Source organism: Rutidosis leptorrhynchoides, chromosome 4 (genome assembly GCF_046630445.1).
Source record: "Rutidosis leptorrhynchoides isolate AG116_Rl617_1_P2 chromosome 4, CSIRO_AGI_Rlap_v1, whole genome shotgun sequence".
In the NCBI taxonomy this organism is placed as follows: Eukaryota; Viridiplantae; Streptophyta; class Magnoliopsida; order Asterales; family Asteraceae; genus Rutidosis; species Rutidosis leptorrhynchoides.
Window position 1 is genome coordinate 180,044,601 of NC_092336.1, and position 21,102 is coordinate 180,065,702.

The following is a 21,102-nucleotide window of genomic DNA, read 5'->3' on the forward strand; positions in this document are numbered from 1 at the left end:
TCCGAGCGTTGGTCTTAGAGAACCAGAAAATTTTTATTAGTGTGTCTTATCGAGTTTGTTAGCATGCATTAGTGAGTCTGGACTTCGACCGTGTTTTCTTTAAAAATGATTGCTTAACATTTTTGTTGGAAACTATATATTTTTAACATGTGAATATTATGTGATATATTAATCTCTTAACGTGTTTGATATTATGTGATAGATGTCTACCTCTAGAACAGGTCCCATTGACTCACCTAATAATAATGAAGAGTCAAATGTAAATTGGAATGATTCGTGGACTGATTCACAAGTTCCCGAAGAGGAACCGGAAGAAGAGTCGGAACCGAAAGAAGAATCGGAACCGGAAGAAGAATCGGAACCAGAAGAAGAAATAGAACCAGTGGGGGGAAATAATAAAATGGTTAAGTAGAAGAAAATCCTCAACCAACCGACCAAAGTTAATTATGGTCAATGGTGTTTCCGTCAAGGAAGCAAAGTATTGGGAGGATTACCAATTCTCCGATGAATCGGATCCCGACAAGGATTCCGATGATGTTATAGAAATTACCCCAACACAATTTAATAAGGCAAAAGAGAACAATAAGGGAAAGGGCATAAAAATAGAGAAATTTGATTCCAAACACGATGAACTTTATATGTATCGTCAACACCTGTATTTCTTAAGTTGTGACAATAACCTGGGAACCTCTAAACCACCAGGTTTTTCTAAACCAATGTGGAAAACGATGGCTCGTATTAGGGGAACATCATATATCCCTAGAAACTTGGCAAAACGAACCAAAACCGAAGAAGAAGAAACGAGCGAGTCGAAATAAGATAGTTGTATTCGTGTGGTGTAATATATGTAATATAGTGTGCTTATGCTTTATGATATATGTAAAAATTGCTTGTATTAATAAGTATTTTTTATGAATCTAACTCTTGTCTATTTTACAGTATAAAAACACAAAATGGATAGACAACCCAATATTTTAAGAGACCTACCCGGAGACATGATTGATGAAATCTTGTCTAGAGTCGGTCAGAATTCCTCGGCACAACTATTTAAGGTGAGATCAGTTTGTAAGACATTCGAAGAACGTTCCAAGAATGCCTTGATTTATAAAAGGCTTTCGTTCGAAAGATGGGGGATATCACATTGGGAAATCCATAAGTTACGATGTGTTTACTTTGACGCATATATTGCGGGGAACCCAAATGCTATTTTACGCAACGGGTTAAGAAATTATTTTGACTCAATATATCCGAATATAGGACTTCGTGATTTAGAAAAAGCGACTAACATGCAACATAAAGAAGCATGTTATGCTTACGGGTTTGTAATGTTCGCTTCTCACCAAAGTGAGAACAAGAACATCAGGCTACAACTATTAAACAAAACGTTCCCACAAGTGACGGAGTCGGTAATTGGGGTAAGAAATGAGGTTTTTAGGTTATTACGAGACTGTTGGTCATTACGTAACCTTCATCCTTTTGACGACGTTACAACACATTGTCTTACTATCGGTCACAATGGTTATGTTACACAAAACCAAGGATGGAAAGTGGTATTAGTAAAACCAGAATGCGTGACTTGTTTCTGGACGTATGAATTACGTGTCTTTATTGCCTTTGCTGAACACCTTATTTATTAACTAGAATTATCTTCGCAACTACTTTGTATCAAAGTTTTATGTGCTATATTTCATGCTATATGTAAAATAGCGGTATTGTAAGTTTGCAAGTTATTGTATAAAGGTTTGAATATGATTTTTTTTTTTTTTGTGATTAGTTTTTCATATAGAATTGTAGTAGTTGAAATGGTATGTTAGCTACAAATTATGAACTTAACGGGTAGGTACTACCCGAATTAAAGAGTATAAAACGCTAATATGAAGAAAGAGCTTTTATAAATAAGTTCATATTACGCTACGAAATACTATTGACTACTCTTGATATTCTATATGATTAACTCGTTTCATTTGACTATTTTGAAGGAAATGGCACCGACTACTCGACACACATTGAATATGAGCGAAGAGGAATTTCGTGCCTTTCTTGCTTCAAACATAGCCGCAGTACAGGCTGCGCTACATACCAACAATAACTCCGAATCTAGCAATGCAGCTAACGGCGCAAGAAATCGTGTAGGATGCACCTACAAAGAATTCACTGCCTGCAAACCTTTGGAATTTGATGGAACCGAAGGACCGATCGGATTGAAATGGTGGACCGAGAAGTTCGAATCGGTGTTTGCCATAAGCAAGTGTACTAAAGAGGACAAAGTAAAGTACGCTACGCATACCTTCACAGGTACTGCGTTAACATGGTGGAATACCTATCTAGAGCAAGTGGGACAAGATGATGCTTACGCACTACCATGGTCAGCATTCAAGCACTTGATGAATGAGAAGTACCGTCCCAGAACCGAGGCCAATAAGCTCAAGACAGAACTTAGAGGGTTACGAACCCAAGGATTTGATATTATCACGTATGAAAGACGATTCACTGAATTGTGCCTATTGTGTCCGAGAGTGTTCGAAGATGAGGAAGAGAAGATCGACGCGTTTGTGAAAAGATTACCGGAAAGAATCCAAGAAGATATAAGTTCACACGAGCCCGCCTCCATACAACAGGCATGTAGAATGGCTCACAAACTAGTGAATCAGATTGAGGAAAGAATTAAAGAACAGGCGACTGAAGAGGCCAATGTGAAGCAAGTCAAAAGAAAGTGGGAGGAAAACGGTGATAAGAATCACCAATACAACAACAACAACAATTACAACAATAATCGCAACAACTATCCCAACAATCGCAACATCAATCGCAACTACAACAAACGGCCCAACAACAACAACAACAGCAACTACAACAATCATCCCAACAACAATAACAACCGCAACAACAACAACAATCAGAAGCAGCTATGCCAAAGGTGTGAAAAGTATCACTCGGGGTTCTGCACCAAATTTTGCAACAAGTGTAAAAGAAATGGTCATAGCGCGGCGAAGTGTGAGGTCTACGGACCAGGGGTTAACAGAACGAAAGGAACAAATGGTGTCGGAACGAGTAATGGCGGAGCAAGTAGTGTCGGAGCAAGTTATGCCAATGTAGTTTGTTATAAATGTGGAAAACCGGGCCACATTATTAGAAATTGCCAGAACCAGGAGAACACGAATGGACAAGGCCGTGGAAGAGTTTTCAATATTAATGCGGCAGAGGCACAGGAAGACCCGGAGCTTGTTACGGGTACGTTTCTTATTGACAATAAATCTGCTTACGTTTTATTTGATTCGGGTGCGGATAAAAGCTATATGAGTAGAGATTTTTGTGCTAAATTAAGTTTTCCATTGACGCCTTTGGATAGTAAATTTTTACTCGAATTAGCAAATGGTAAATTAATTTTAGCAGATAATATATGTCGGAATCGAGAAATTAAACTGGTTAGCGATACATTTAAGATTGACTTGATACCAGTAGAGTTAGGGAGTTTTGATGTGATAATCGGTATGGACTGGTTGAAAGAAGTGAAAGCAGAGATAGTTTGTTACAAAAATGAAATTCGCATTATACGAGAAAAAGGAAAACCCTTAATGGTGTACGGAGAAAAGGGCAACACGAAGCTACATCTTATTAGTAATTTGAAGGCACAAAAACTAATAAGAAAAGGTTGCTATGCTGTTCTAGCACACGTCGAGAAAGTACAAACTGAAGAAGAGAGCATCAATGATGTTCCCGTCGCAAAAGAATTTCCCGATGTATTTCCGAAAGAATTACCGGGATTACCCCCACATCGATCCGTTAAATTTCAAATAGATCTTGTACCAGGAGCTGCACCAATAGCTCGTTCTCCTTACAGACTCGCACCCAACGAGATGAAAGAACTGCAAAGCCAATTACAAGAACTTTTAGAGCGTGGTTTCATTCGACCAAGCACATCACCGTGGGGAGCTCCTGTTTTGTTTGTCAAGAAGAAAGATGGTACATTCAGGTTGTGTATCGACTACCGAGAGTTGAACAAACTTACCATCAAGAACTTCTACCCACTACCGAGAATCGACGACTTATTTGATCAACTACAAGGCTCGTCTGTTTATTCAAAGATTGACTTACGTTCTGGGTATCATCAAATGCGGGTGAAAGAAGATGATATTCCAAAGACTGCTTTCAGAACACGTTACGGTCATTACGAGTTTATGGTCATGCCGTTTGGTTTAACTAATGCACCAGCTATGTTCATGGACCTTATGAACCGAGTGTGTAGACCATACCTTGACAAGTTTGTCATTGTTTTCATTGATGACATACTTATTTACTCAAAGAATGACCAAGAACACGGTGAACATTTGAGAAAGGTGTTAGAAGTATTGAGGAAGGAAGAATTGTACGCTAAGTTTTCAAAGTGTGCATTTTGGTTGGAAGAAGTTCAATTCCTCGGTCACATAGTGAACAAAGAAGGTATTAAGGTGGATCCGGTAAAGATAGAAACTGTTGAAAAGTGAGAAACCCCGAAAACTCCGAAACACATACGCCAGTTTTTAGGACTAGCTGGTTACTACAGAAGGTTCATCCAAGACTTTTCCAGAATAACAAAACCCTTGACTGCATTAATGCATAAAGGGAAGAAATTTGAATGGAAGGATGAACAAGAGAAAGCGTTTCAGTTATTGAAGAAAAAGCTAACTACGGCACCTATATTTTCATTGCCTGAAGGGAATGATGATTTTATGATTTATTGTGACGCATCAAAGCAAGGTCTCGGTTGTGTATTAATGCAACGAACGAAGGTGATTGCTTATGCGTCTAGACAATTGAAGATTCGCGAACAAAATTATACGACGCATGATTTGGAATTAGGCGCGGTTGTTTTTGCATTAAAGACTTGGAGGCACTACTTATATGGGGTCAAAAATATTATATATACCGACCACAAAAGTCTTCAACACATATTTAATCAGAAACAACTGAATATGAGGCAGCGTAGGTGGATTGAATTGTTGAATGATTACGACTTTGAGATTCGTTACCACCCGGGGAAGGCAAATGTGGTAGCCGACGCCTTGAGCAGGAAGGACAGAGAACCCATTCGAGTAAAATCTATGAATATAATGATTCACAATAACCTTACTACTCAAATAAAGGAGGCGCAACAAGGAGTTTTAAAAGAGGGAAATTTAAAGGATGAAATACCCAAAGGATCGAAGAAGCATCTTAATATTCAGGAAGACGGAACCCGGTATAGGGCTGAAAGGATTTGGGTACCAAAATTTGGAGATATGAGAGAAATGGTACTTAGAGAAGCTCATAAAACTAGATACTCAATACATCCTGGAACGGGGACGATGTACAAGGATCTCAAGAAACATTTTTGGTGGCCGGGTATGAAAACCGATGTTGCTAAATACGTAGGAGAATGTTTGACGTGTTCTAAGGTCAAAGCTGAGCATCAGAAACCATCAGGTATACTTCAACAACCCGAAATTCCGGAATGGAAATGGGAAAACATTACCATAGATTTCATCACTAAATTGCCAAGGACTGCAAGTGGTTTTGATACTATTTGGGTAATAGTTGATCGTCTCACCAAATCAGCACACTTCCTGCCAATAAGAGAAGATGACAAGATGGAGAAGTTAGCACGACTGTATTTGAAGGAAGTCGTCTCCAGACATGGAATACCAATCTCTATTATCTCTGATAGGGATGGCAGATTTATTTCAAGATTTTGGCAGACATTACAGCAAGCATTAGGAACTCGTCTAGACATGAGTACTGCCTATCATCCACAAACTAATGGGCAGAGCGAAAGGACAATACAAACGCTTGAAGACATGCTACGAGCATGTGTTATTGATTTCGGAAACAGTTGGGATCGACATCTACCGTTAGCAGAATTTTCCTACAACAACAGCTACCATTCAAGCATTGAGATGGCGCCGTTTGAAGCACTTTATGGTAGAAAGTGCAGGTCTTCGATTTGTTGGAGTGAAGTGGGGGATAGACAGATTACGGATTCGGAGATAATACAAGAAACTACCGAGAAGGTCATCCAAATTCAACAACGATTGAAAACCGCCCAAAGTCGACAAAAGAGCTACGCTGACATTAAAAGAAAAGATATAGAATTTGAAATTGGAGAGATGGTCATGCTTAAAGTTGCACCTTGGAAAGGCGTTGTTCGATTTGGTAAACGAGGGAAATTAAATTCAAGGTATATCGGACCATTCAAGATTATTGATCGTGTCGGACCAGTAGCTTACCGACTTGAGTTACCTCAACAACTCGCGGCTGTACATAACACTTTCCATGTCTTGAATTTGAAGAAATATTTTGCTAAAGAAGATCTCACTATTCCGTTAGATGAAATCCAAATCAATGAAAAACTTCAATTCATCGAAGAACCCGTCGAAATAATGGATCGTGAGGTTAAGAGACTTAAACAAAACAAGATACCGATTGTTAAGGTTCGATGGAATGCTCGTAGAGGACCCGAGTTCACCTGGGAGCGTGAAGATCAGATGAAGAAGAAATACCCGCATCTATTTCCAGAAGATTCGTCAACACCTTCAACAGCTTAAAATTTCGGGACAAAATTTATTTAACGGGTAGGTACTGTAGTGACCCGAACTTTTCCATGTTTATATATATTAATTGAGAGTGATATTTACATGATTAAATGTTTCCAACATGCTAAGCAATCAAACTTGTTAAGACTTGATTAATTGAAATAGGTTTCATATAGACAATTGACCACCCAAGTTGACCGGCGATTCACGAACGTTAAAACTTGTAAAAACTATATATATATATATATATATATATATATATATATATATATATATATATATATATATATATATATATATATATATATATATATATATATAGTTAACATGATATTATGATAAGTAAACATATCATTAAGTAAATTAACAATGAACTACATATGTAAAAACAAGACTACTGATAATGCTAAAAACGAACATATATTTCATAGCATTATTCCTCAAGAAAGACAAGCTTTTAGTTGCAATTGTTCTATTTACAAGTGATATTCGTTTAAATAATAAAAGGTGAAGACAAAAGACAGATTCGACGAATTGAAGACGCAAACGACCAAAAAGCTCAAAAGTACAAAAGACAATCAAAAAGGTTCCAATTATTGATAAGAAACGTCTCGAAATCACAAGAGTACAAGATTCAAAACGTAAAGTACAAGATATTAAATTGTACGCGAGGACGTTCGAAAATCCGGAACCGGGATCAGAGTCAACTCTTAACGCTCGACGCAACGGACTAAAAATTACAAGTTAACTATGTATATAAATATAATATAATATATAATTAATTATAATTAATTATATATATATTATATTTATATATAAAAAACCGTCGGCAGAGAAAACTCCAAGGACTGAGCTGTAAATACTATCTCCGCGACTCGCAGAGTTTGAAGGGGATTTTGCCGCGAGTCGCGGAGCCCCAAAATTCAACTCTGGCTATAAAGCCAACCGAATTCTGATCAAAAATCATCATCTTTTTCTTCTCTTATCATACGTAAAACTTATATATATATATATAATTTATATTTTAATTTTAATTTTAATTCTAATAATAAGGGTATGTTAGCGAATGTTGTAAGGGTATAAGTCGAAATTCTGTCCGTGTAACGCTACGCTATTTTTAATCATTGTAAGTTATGTTCAACCTTTTTACATTAATGTCTCGTAGCTAAGTTATTATTATGCTTATTTAAAACGAAGTAATCATGATGTTGGGCTAATTACTAAAATTGGGTAATTGGGCTTTGTACCATAATTGGGGTTTGGACAAAAGAACGACACTTGTGGAAATTAGACTATGGGCTATTAATGGGCTTTATATTTGTTTAACTAAATGAAAATTTGTTAATGTTAATATAAAAATTTACAATTGGGCGTCCCTATAAATTACCATATACACTCGATCGGACACGATGGGCGGGGTATTTATATGTACGAATAATCGTTCATTTAACCGGACACGGGAATGGATTAATAGCCACTAGAATAATTAAAACAGGGGTGAAATTACATTCAAGGGTAATTGGTGTAATTGTTAACAAAGTAGTAAAACCTTGGTTTACACGCAGTCGACAACCTGGTGTATTCATTAAACAAAGTATTAAAACCTTGTTACAATTCGAATCCCCAATTAGTTGGAATATTTAACTTCGGGTATAATAATAATTTGATGAGGACACTCGCACTTTATATTTATGACTGATGGACTGTTATGGACAAAAACCAGACGGACATATTAAATAATCCAGGACAAAGGACAATTAACCCATGGGCATAAAACTAAAATCAACACGTCAAACATCATGATTACGGAAGTTTAAATAAGCATAATTCTTTTATTTCATATTTAATTTCCTTTATTTTATATTTAATTGCACTTCTAATTATCGCACTTTTATTTATTGTTATTTATTCGCACTTTTAATTATCGTAAGTTTATTTTATCGCACTTTTATTATTCGCAATTTCATTATCGTTATTTACTTTACGCTTTAATTTAAGTCTTGTATTTATTTTATATTTTACATTAGGTTTTAACTGCGACTAAAATCTTAAAATCGACAAACCGGTCATTAAACGGTAAAAAACCCCCCTTTATAATAATAATATTACTTATATATATATTTGTATTTTTATAAAAGTAAACTAATATAGCGTTGAGCTTTGTTTAAAGATTTCCCTGTGGAACGAACCGGACTTACTAAAAACTACACTATTGTACGATTAGGTACACTGCCTATAAGTGTTGTAGCAAGGTTTAAGTATATCCATTCTATAAATAAATAAATATCTTGTGTAAAATTGTATCGTATTTAATAGTATTTTCCTAGTAAAATAATAACTATTTTATATACACCTCGCTTCACATCAAGTAATTTTTGGCGCCGCTGCCGGGGAACTATCTTAAAAGCCGGAAGCGCAACGCTAATATAAAAAAAATTTTTAGTTAACTTTTATTAAAATTCGTTTTGTAAAAATACGTTTTAAATATTCGAAAAATATAAAAAGAAAAACAAAAATATAAGTATTTTTAAGATTTTGTTAAATATTTAAGTTTTATAAGTTTCTTTATTTCTATTTTAGTTTATAAAAATATAAGTTTTATTTTAAAATCTTTTATTTATTTAAAAAACAGAAAACATAAAATAAAAAAAAAAAATATAAAGAAAAACGCGTAAAAATTGAAAGCTGTCAACTGAATTTCTGAACCCCGCGACTCGCGGGGTTTTCTTCTTTAATTGCCGCGACTCGCGGAGACCATCTGACACACGGACAAAAACCCTAAATCTGCATTAATTACGGGTTATTTTTAATTATTATTATTATTTAAACCTAATTATTATTATTATTATTATTAGTTTTATTTTTATTTTTACTTTTTATTTAATTTATGTATTTTGTTTAATTAGTTTTATTAAAATTGTAAAATTAATAGTTTTATTAAAAAATTAATATAAAAATAATATTTTTATAAAAATTGTACTTTTTACAACTTTTTGTATATTTTTATATTTTGTCCCTTTTTAATCGTTGTAGCGTAACATTTGTATTTTTTAGCTCATATTTAATTTTAAACTTAGTTTTTGCTATAGTTATTTTTACTCCTAGATTTTTAGGCTTTGCCGTAGAATTCCTTAAGTGCTTTTTCTTTAGACTAAGATTTAGGTGCTTTAGAATTTTGCGACGCCTTTTTAAGTTTTAGTTTCTTTTTAAGTTATTTCCATTTGGGATTTAGTTTTTCCTGTAAGCTTTAATATTTTTAGACACCTTTTACTATGTACCAATTATCATTCCAATTAGTAATTTCAATTTGCGATTATAATTTTAAGTTAGTTGTAGTAATAAGGTTAGGTTAGTCAAGTATTTTTAAGTTTTTATAAGTTTCTTTTATTTTTCCGTCACCTTTTATTTTCAACCATTTTTTTTCTTTTTCGACCTTTTTCGACGAACTCTTTTTCTTTCTTATTTCTCGCTATTCTAGTTTTAGGACATAGAATTTTTTCTACTTCTTATCTAAATTTCTTAAAATTACGAAAATTTATTTTAAGTGGTTAAATTAATAGACATCAAAATTTTCTGGTTCGTAGTAATAGTTGGATTTGTACGTGGACCGGGTTATTGGAGCCAAACAGTCCTCAATTATATTGAGACCAAACGAATCCTGCCCCTCTGCTGCATCTTTTGGCTATTCGAAACGTGGGCAAAATCAGAAAAGTCTATTGATTGGATAACTTATTATAAATTTTCTTTCCTTTTTAAAACTAATAAGATATTCAGTGAATGCACCGAGCAAGACGTTCACCACCTGTAACTCGATCAAGACAACATTTAGCAAATATAACCGCCGTTGATTTTTCTTTAGAATCGTCATCCAGTCAACCAAGTACTTCAGTTCAAATTTCCGATAATCCATTTTTTGAACCCAACCTCACAATTGAGAATCCGGAAAATATTCAGGAACGGTTCGTAGATCCTGAACCACTAAACTTTCCTCCGGAACCACCAATCATTCAAACAGAGATTGTTGAGGAACGAACTATTAAATCAGAATCATCTAGTGATACCGATTCAACAAATTCAATTATGGAGAATCTGGAACCTTTAAGTATGGAAGACCGAATGAGAGCTAAACGCACTGGCCAAGGTCACGCAATTACTCATCCAGACATTAATGCGCCAGATTATGAAATCAAAGGACAAATTCTACACATGGTGACTAATCAATGCCAATTTAGTGGTGCGCCGAAGGAAGATCCAAATGAACATCTACGTACCTTTAATAGGATCTGCACACTATTTAAAATCCGAGAAGTGGAGGATGAACAGATATATCTCATGTTATTTCCTTGGACTTTAAAGGGAGAAGCCAAAGATTGGTTGGAATCGTTACCTGAAGGGGCGATCGATACATGGGATGTTTTAATTGACAAATTTCTTAAACAATTATTTCCTGCATCTAAAGCCGTAAGACTTCAAGCAGAAATTGTTACGTTCACACAGAAACCAAATGAAACTCTATATGAGGCATGGACAAGATATGGAAAGTTATTAAGAGGATGTCCGCAACATGGTTTAGACACCTGTCAAATAGTACAAATATTCTACCAAGGATGCGACATCACTACAAGGAAAGACATAGATATAGCAGCTGGTGGTTCTATTATGAAGAAAACCGAAACTGATGCTTACAAAATTATTGATAATACTGCTTCCCACTCACATGAGTGGCACCAAGAAAAAGATATCATTAGATCATCTAAAGCAGCTAGAGCCGATTCTAGCCATGACTTAGATTCCATTTCCGCAAAGATAGATGCTGTGGAGAGACGAATGGAAAAGATGACTAAGGATATTCACTCAATACGAATTAGTTGTGAGCAGTGTGGAGGACCACATTTGACAAAAGATTGTCTCAGTATTGAATTAACAATGGAACAAAGAGAGAATATTTCATACATAAACCAAAGGCCTGGAAATAATTATCAGAATAATTATCAACCGCCAAGACCGATTTACAATCAAAACCAGAATTATAACCGAAATATTCCATACAACAACCAACAAGGTCCTAGCAATCAACAAGTATCCAATAATACTTACAATCAGCAAAGACCGAATTTTCAAAACAAACCACCACAACAAACCGATGATAAAAAGCCGAATTTAGAAGATATGATGACGAAGCTAGTTGAAACTCAAACACAGTTTTTCACATCTCAGAAACAAACCAATGAACAAAATGCTCAAGCATTTAGAAATCAACAAGCTTCTATTCAAAATCTGGAACAAGAAGTAAGTAACCTAGCAAGGTTAATAGGTGAAAGAAAACCGGGAAGTCTACCTAGTGATACAAACGCTAACCCCCGAAATGAAACAGCTAAAGCTATTACCACAAGAAGTGGTACAACACTTAAACCACCTGAAATACCAGTAACTTCTGATGAAACTATTCCTACTCCACAAGAACCACAACCTGATCAAGATAAGGAAAAAGAACCGGTAATTGAAAAGGTTAATGAAGATAACACAGTTAAGGATAAACCTTATGTTAAACCATACCAACCACCACTTCCTTATCCGAGCAAAATGAAAAAAGAAAAACTTGAAGCCGAGCAATCCAAATTCTTGGATATGTTTAAACAGATAAATGTAAATCTTCCTTTCATTCATGTGATTTCAGGAATGCCAAGATATGCTAAATTCTTGAAAGATCTAATCTCAAATAGAAAGAAAATGGAAGAACTCTCGGCTGTTACTATGAATGCTAATTGTTCAGCAGTGCTGTTGAATAAGATACCAGAAAAACTATCTGATCCAGGAAGTTTCACAATTCCATGTTTTCTGGGTAGTCTTAGTTCAATAGAAGCATTGGCAGACTTAGGTGCTAGTATAAATCTAATGCCGTATTCACTATACGCTAAACTAGACCTTGGAGAATTAAAACCAACAAGAATAAGCATACAACTAGCCGATAGATCAATAAAATATCCTAGAGGGATAATGGAGAACATGCTAGTTAAAGTTGGTACTTTAGTATTTCCAGTAGATTTTGTTGTTTTGGACATGGAAGAAGATTCTCAAGTTCCTCTCATATTAGGAAGACCATTCTTAAACACGGCTAAAGCAATGATAGACGTGTTCGGTAAGAAACTGACCCTAAGTATAGAGGATGAGAGTGTTACCTTTTCAGTTGATAGAGCAATGCAACAACCGCAATCAGCAGATGATACATGTTATTATATTCAAACTATAGATGCACATGCAGAATTATTAGAAGAATTTCCAGAATTACAAGGAACAGGAGAATGTTCTTTAGGAGAAGGTAATGAACCAATTGATGAAGCTGAAATGTTAGCTACACTTATAGCTAATGGATATGAACCAACAACAGAAGAAATTCAAATGCTAAAAGAAGAAGACAGATATCAATATAAATCATCGATAGAAGAACCTCCGAAATTAGAGTTAAAGCCACTTCCAAACCATTTGGAATACGCTTATTTACATGGTGAATCTGAATTACCTGTAATAATATCGTCTTCTCTTACTGAAAATGAGAAATCACAACTCATTTCTGTGTTGAAAGCTCATAAACCAGCCATTGCATGGAAGATTCATGATATTAAAGGAATAAGTCCTTCGTATTGCACACATAAAATCCTTATGGAAGAGGGTCATAAAACGTATGTGCAACGCCAACGAAGACTAAATCCTAATATGCAAGATGTAGTTAAGAAAGAGATTATTAAACTGCTAGATGCAGGTTTGATATATCCAATTTCTGATAGTCCATGGGTAAGCCCAGTTCAATGTGTACCTAAGAAGGGTGGCATGACTGTCATTACAAATGAGAAAAATGAGCTTATTCCTACTAGGACTGTAACAGGATGGCGTGTATGTATTGATTATAGAAAATTAAATGACGCCACCAGAAAAGATCACTTTCCCTTACCTTTCATAGATCAAATGTTGGAAAGATTAGCCGGAAATAGTTACTATTGTTTTCTAGATGGATTTTCCGGATATTTTCAAATTCCAATAGCACCCGAAGATCAAGAGAAAACCACATTCACGTGCCCTTATGGTACTTTTGCTTACAAACGCATGCCATTTGGACTTTGTAACGCCCCTGCAACCTTTCAAAGGTGTATGATGGCGATTTTTCATGACATGATAGAAGAATGCATGGAAGTTTTCATGGATGACTTTTCAGTCTTCGGTGATACATTTAAATCATGTCTAGTTAATCTGGAACGAATGCTAATTAGATGCGAAAAATCAAATCTAGTACTTAATTGGGAGAAATGCCATTTCATGGTTAAAGAAGGCATCGTTCTTGGACATAAAATTTCAAAAGAAGGAATTGAAGTGGATAGAGCTAAAGTAGATGTAATTTCTAAACTTCCACATCCCACCAATGTTAGAGGAGTTAGGAGTTTTCTAGGGCATGCCGGTTTTTACCGACGTTTCATAAAAGATTTTTCTAAAATTGCCACTCCTATGAATAAACTCCTAGAAAAGGATGCGCCATTCATCTTTTCAGATGAATGTATCAAATCTTTTAATATTCTTAAAGAAAAACTCACTAATGCACCAATCATGATAACACCAAATTGGAATCTACCATTTGAACTAATGTACGATGCAAGTGATTTTGCAATGGGAGCCGTTTTAGGACAAAGGATTGAAAAACGATTTCAACCTATATATTATGCTAGTAAGACATTACAAGGAGCACAAACGAACTATACAACTACTGAAAAATAACTCCTTGCTATTGTCTTTGCTTTTGACAAATTTCGATCATATCTCGTTCTAGCAAAAACGGTGGTCTATACCGACCATTCTGCTCTTAGATACCTATTTTCAAAACAAGATGCTAAACCAAGATTAATCCGTTGGATCTTACTCTTACAAGAGTTTGATATTGAAATCAGAGATAAAAGAGGAGCAGAAAATCTCGCCGCTGATCATCTTTCTCGTCTTGAAAATCCCGAATTAGAAGTTCTAAATGAATCGGCCATACAAGACAACTTTCCTGATGAATATCTATTGAAGATAGATTATAAAGAAATCCCATGGTTTGCAGACTATGCAAACTACTTAGTTTGTGGATTCCTTGAAAAAGGATTATCGTACCAAAGACGAAAGAAATTCTTCAGTGATATAAAACACTATTTCTGGGAAGATCCACATCTGTTTAAAAGTTGTCCCGATGGAATAATACGCCGATGTGTATTTGGAGATGAAGCTAGTAAAATTTTAAACCATTGTCACACAGGACCAACAGGAGGGCATTATGGGCCTCAACTAACAGCAAGAAAAGTTTATGAAGCTGGATTCTATTGGCCTACAATTTACAAAGACGCACACCTTCTTTGCAAATCCTGTGATGCATGTCAAAGGGCCGGAAAAATAAGTCAACGTGATGAAATGCCACAAAATGTCATCCAAGTATGTGAAGTATTTGACATTTGGGGTATTGACTTTATGGGTCCATTTCCAAAATCTCATAATAATCTATATATACTCGTAGCCATTGATTATGTATCTAAATGGGCGGAAGCACAAGCTCTCCCAACTAACGATGCACGAGTTGTAGTCAACTTTTTAAAACAACTTTTTGCAAGATTTGGAACACCGAAAGCTTTAATAAGTGATCGGGGTACTCATTTCTGTAATAATCAACTTGAGAAAGTTCTTAAAAGATATGGAGTAACTCATAAAATCTCCACCGCATATCATCCACAAACAAGTGGACAAGTTGAAAATACCAACCGAGCTTTAAAACGTATTCTAGAGAAAACCGTAGGATCAAATCCGAAGGAATGGTCCATTAAATTGGAGGATGCACTCTGGGCTTTTAGAACAGCCTACAAAACTCCAATTGGAACCACACCTTTTAGACTTGTTTATGGAAAAGCATGTCATCTTCCAGTAGAAATTGAACACAAAGCATTTTGGGCTTTGAAGACATGTAATCTTGATTTACATGAAGCCGGACGTCTACGATTAAGTCAACTAAACGAATTAGAAGAATTAAGACATGAAGCATACGAAAATTCGTTAATCTATAAAGAAAGAACGAAGAAATGGCATGATAAAAGAATCAGAAGTTCAAAAGAATTTAAAGAAGGAGACAGAGTTCTTCTTTTCAATTCACGATTCAAGCTATTTCCTGGAAAATTGAAATCAAGATGGTCTGGACCATTCATAGTCAAAAGAGTTTTCCCATACGGAACGATAGAATTAATAAATTCAAATGGGATGGAATTTAAAGTTAATGGTCACAGAGTTAAACATTACATACATGGTCCGATGGAAGTCGACAACGAAGTTAATCACAATTTCGACACCACAGCTAACTAAGTGTGGGGAGAATCAAGTCTTTAAAGGATAATATGTATTTCTGTTAGAGTTAGATTGTCTGTTTTCGTGTAGTTCTCGAAAATGGAACACGTATGGTCTTTCCCTAGCAGACCCTAAAGAACTAGTCTTCTCCCCCCATTCTGAATTTTTATTTTTTTTAGGTTTTTACAAAATGAAGACTGCCTGTGAACTAAACCATGGTCTAATGCTACACGCTTTGATCACTAAACGTAATAATGACATACTACTGAGCGAATTAGTATCAGTAATCAGAGAAAGAATGGACGGAGTTAGAAAAGAATCCAGATGCGAAGATAATAAGTTACAATTTGGTAAAGGAAAATCAAAATCCGCAGCGAAAAGAAGAGCACGACACCTAGAACGATGTCACAAATGCGGAAAATGGTCACATGGAGGTAAATGTTCAAATAATCAAACCTATTCAAATACCGAATTTGTTACTTTATGCAGAGACGGACCGTTCATATGTTTAGAAGAAAAGACACTGAATGCTCGAGGTTACGCCTATGTAGCCATGGAAAACCAATTAAACCGACTATCTTATGAATGGAATAGATCATATAACTAAGAAATCTATTTCACAGGTATGTCTGTACAGTTTTTATTTTTATTTTTATTTTTAACCTTTTGATAATAAACGCTAATTTGTTCGCTAAAAAGTATTAAATTGGTATTGAATAAAATTAGGTTTGGCGACCGAAATTATTGATATCATTCAAAAATTTATTACATCACTGCGAAATTTAACGTTTATTCTTAAGGTATAAATATCTTTAATCAATCAACCCAAAATATTTCAAAAATTCGTCATGAGTTAAATTAGGTCTTGGAACCGAAATTACTTTACCGAAAAGAGGCGCGTATATTTTTGATAATATTTGATTGATTAAAGTGGGATAAAAAGACAAAAAGATTTTTAATTTTATTTTTACCATATTTTTAAAATTAATATTTGAATCTTAAATTAATATTGTAAACTTTGTAAAAACAATATATTTAAAATTGTAAATATTTGAAAAATTAATATAAGTTTGATATGAATTTATAAATTTTAAAAAAAAAATTAAGTTTGGTGTGAATTTTTAATTTTTAAAATATTAATTTTTAATTTTATGCATTTTAAATTTTAAGTTTGGTGTGAATTTTTAATTTTTAATTTTTAATTTTGAATTTTATATTTAAGTTGTGTGAATTTAAAAACAAAAATTTACTTTATCTCATTAAGTTAAGAATATGATTTTTAAAATTCGTCGTAAGTTGAAGACTAGGTCTTTGAACCGAAATTGCTTTACCCGAGGGAGGGACGAGAACTTTTATTATCATTATTTTTAATCTTATTGAATTAGAGTATGCCAAAAACATTGAAAAAAACCAAAAATCTTAGCTTTTAAAACAATCGCTACAAAAAGACAAATTTTAAAATTTTGTCGAGGGACGGACTAGGACATCGATCCGAAACGACCTCGTCCTAAATAACAAAGGAAACAAAATTTTAAAATTAATTACTTAATTGTTTTAATAAGTTATTGATTATAAAAAAAAAAAAAAAAAATATCAAACTCCGCGACTCGCGGAGTTTGAAGTGAAAAACCTCCGCGACTCGCGGAGGGACCAATTTACAGAAAAAAAATATAACGCAAGAACTGATCAGTTTCACTCCCCCACACACAAAAACACTGCGAAACACAGCGAAAAAAGACCCGAAAAACCCGAGAAAAAACCCCAAAAATCCCAATTTTTAACCGTTAATCACCAAATCTTTTGCTAAAATCATGTTGAGAAGGATGCTATCTAAGAATTACTCAAGAAAAACGGTAAATTTCTACACCTAAACACCATTTAATTCGAAATTAGGTGTTCTTGAGCTATTTTTTCCCCAATTTGATTTTGATGCCTTTTAGTGTAATTAGACTTAAATTGTTTATGTATTATGCTTGTATAACCTAGATTGATGCTGTTTAACATGATTAGAAGCCTTAAACTTCAAATTTTAAGTAATCTAGGGTTTGTGTTCTTGAGCAAATTTGGGGCTTTTTGATATAAACAGGTTATGGCCGATTTTTGTCATGAATTGTTGCTAAATTGAGTAGTGTAACATGTCTAGGTAATTAAATGATCCAAACTTTGAGCCTAAACATGATTTTGAGAATTAAAGTGGACTTTTTCAAGTCTAAAATTCATGAACTTGATTTTTGAAAGATAATGCCATTTGAGACTTGTTTATTTGCTAGTAATGATTATTTTGACATGTTATTTGAGTTGAATGCTTATGAACTTGGCGAAAATTTTCGTATATGCTTATTTGAAAAAGTGTAGATTTGATAAAAATGTGAAAATGAGCTTAAGTTTGATATAAATTGATAATGTCATTGTAATTATTTTGATTGATGATTTTGCTGACACTAATGCATATTTGGATGCACAAAATTTGTGTTTGATGTGTTTTGCAGAATGAAAGGGGTGAATCTTCATCCCAAGCCCGCAATGCTCCTGCTGAGAATTTGGAACAACAGGAGGTAGATAACTACTACAAGCAGGATGTACCTCATCCAGTCATGACCTTTTCGGATATGCACTTGGAAGAGTTGCACCCGAACCTGAGATTTGACAGACTTTGGATAGATTATCCAAAATATCAACGGGGTTTGCATACTCTTCACTCTAAGGTTGTTGAGGTACCGAGGGTCATAGAATGGGGACCCTTAGAAGCTGTAGAATTGGCCGGGCCAATTAGGGAATTACTTGTACAGAGGTATGGTAATTCTTCTTTTAATGACTGGATATGTTTATTCACCATACGCAGACCTGTATATAAAGTATGGTGTGAAGAGTTGTTATGTAGTATAGAGTTGAATGATCGGGTAGCTAGTTTAACCGATCGTTCTTTTATTAGATTTTTGTTAGGCGGTTCGATGCGCCACATGTCTTTACTGGACATGGCTCAGGCTTTACGTATATATACGCCTGAGGAGTTAGCGTCTGCCGATTGTAGAGGATTGATACTAAACGGTAGAAAGATAGATGAGAATTTTGATACACACGGTGTGTGGAGTCAAATGACAAGCCATCACCGTTTCAAAGGGGGAAACTACTCTTATTTGGATATAGATAGAGCCGAATTAAGAGTGATACATAGGTTTTTAGCTAATTCGATTACACAAAGGGGTAAGAACAAAGAAAAAGTAAATGAACAGGATTTGTTTTACCATATGTGTATTCGAGACCCACAAAGCGCTGTAAGTATACCATATTGTGTGGGTTATTATTTATCAGCTATGGTTCGGGGGATGCGACCACAGAGCATAATAGGAGGTGGTATTTTTATTACTTTGATTGGTGAATATCTCGGTGTGGATATAAGTCGGGGGGGATTATTAGTAGAAGAACCAGAACCCCGCGATACTATAGGTTTAAATGTATACCATGGTGCGAAAGTTTTGAAGAGGCGAAATAACGCCGCAGTACGATACCATGGTAGACATCCACAGGTGGAGAGAAACCAGCAACAAGGTAATGTAGGAGGGGGGAATGAGATGCAAGAAATGCATAGGTTTATAGCTTCTCAGGAATACGAAAATGCTAGACAGAGAGCATTTGAAGATTGGCAAGTTCATCAGAACCAGATCATAGCTCATTGCCAACATATAGGTAGAAACTATATTCCTACACCGAAACCCGTCTTCCCTCCTTGGTCGATAGAGATGCAGCCACCATTGTGATGACCCGGGAATTTTCGATCAAATTTAAACTTTAATCTTTATATGTATCCGACACGATAAGCAAATCTGTAATGATTGAGTCTCGAAAGTTTTGAAATTATATTCATTTAATTAAATACCCTTTGACCATGCCAAACGATTCACGAACAATTATGTGTAAATAAATATTTATGTATATATACATGTGTGCTTATTAGATTGACATATATTATAAAACATTGAATGGATTAGTTGATATGAATATAAGCTATGAGATCTATTTTATGAATTTAGAAATGTTATCAAGGTATTGAATTAATAATACTTTATACGAACGTATTTGTTCGATGTAAGTTTATCGACGAGATTAAAAGATAATATCAAATGATTGAATTATCAGATACATTGAATTAGGATGAAGAGTCTCTGTTATGAGGTCCACTTTGAATTAGGAAACCCTTACTTTTAACGGTATTCGGAATATTTGGAAAAGTGATTGTATATAAGAACAAAAGTTTTAATTATTGAGGATTAGACATAAGTTGGTGGAGGATTGAATTTCATAACCCTTGTTATTTGATTCAATTGATACTAAGGTATTTATTTAGAAAGTTTAAGAAAACTAAAATAAACGTTAACTAGTTAACCTTCCTATTATTTAGAGTGAAAGTGAAATTTTGGGAATATAGTTATATTATTTAGAAAGTTTAAGGAAAACAAACTAAACGTTGACGCATAAGGAAATTATATTTTTTTTTATAAACGTTATAGGATATAATATTATAAACGATCTTCAAATATACTTTTAAATATAATTAAAATCTAAATATTTTATTAAAGTATTTCAAACCTATATATTATAAATATATTTCAATTTAGTCAAAAGACGTTTTGGTTTAAGTTAATGTTATTAAATATACTTCGATAACTAACGAGGGTATGAATTATAAAAGTAAATGACCAAAACACTCAAAAGATTAAGTTACACTTTGAGTGGGTTAGTTTTTAATTAATTTAAGTCTAGTTCATAATAAAGGTACATGTCACAAAACGTTTAATTTAAAATAAAATATTTTGTTAAACAACGAGTCACTGATTTATAAAAGTAAATGACCACAACACTCAATTTTATAAATTACATTTTTTTATAAGGTAATTTATTGTTGAGTAAGTCTAATTTTTGTAAAAGGTACACGTCACGTAACGTAAAAGGCTAGTTTTCTAAACGTACGAAAGTGCGCCCGAAAAACCGAAAGTGGTACATGAGTCGTGAGACCACGACCGTGTCATTTTTATAAAAATTAAATTTTTACCATGAGCGTAAATATAATATAATATTTAATTAATTCTAAAGATTAAATATAATTTATATTAAATAAAATATAGTTTACGTGTTATGTGTGCAATGTATGTAAATATGAGTGTCGGCAAGTTTTATCTCTTTTTTTTTTTATTTTTTTTATTTTTTT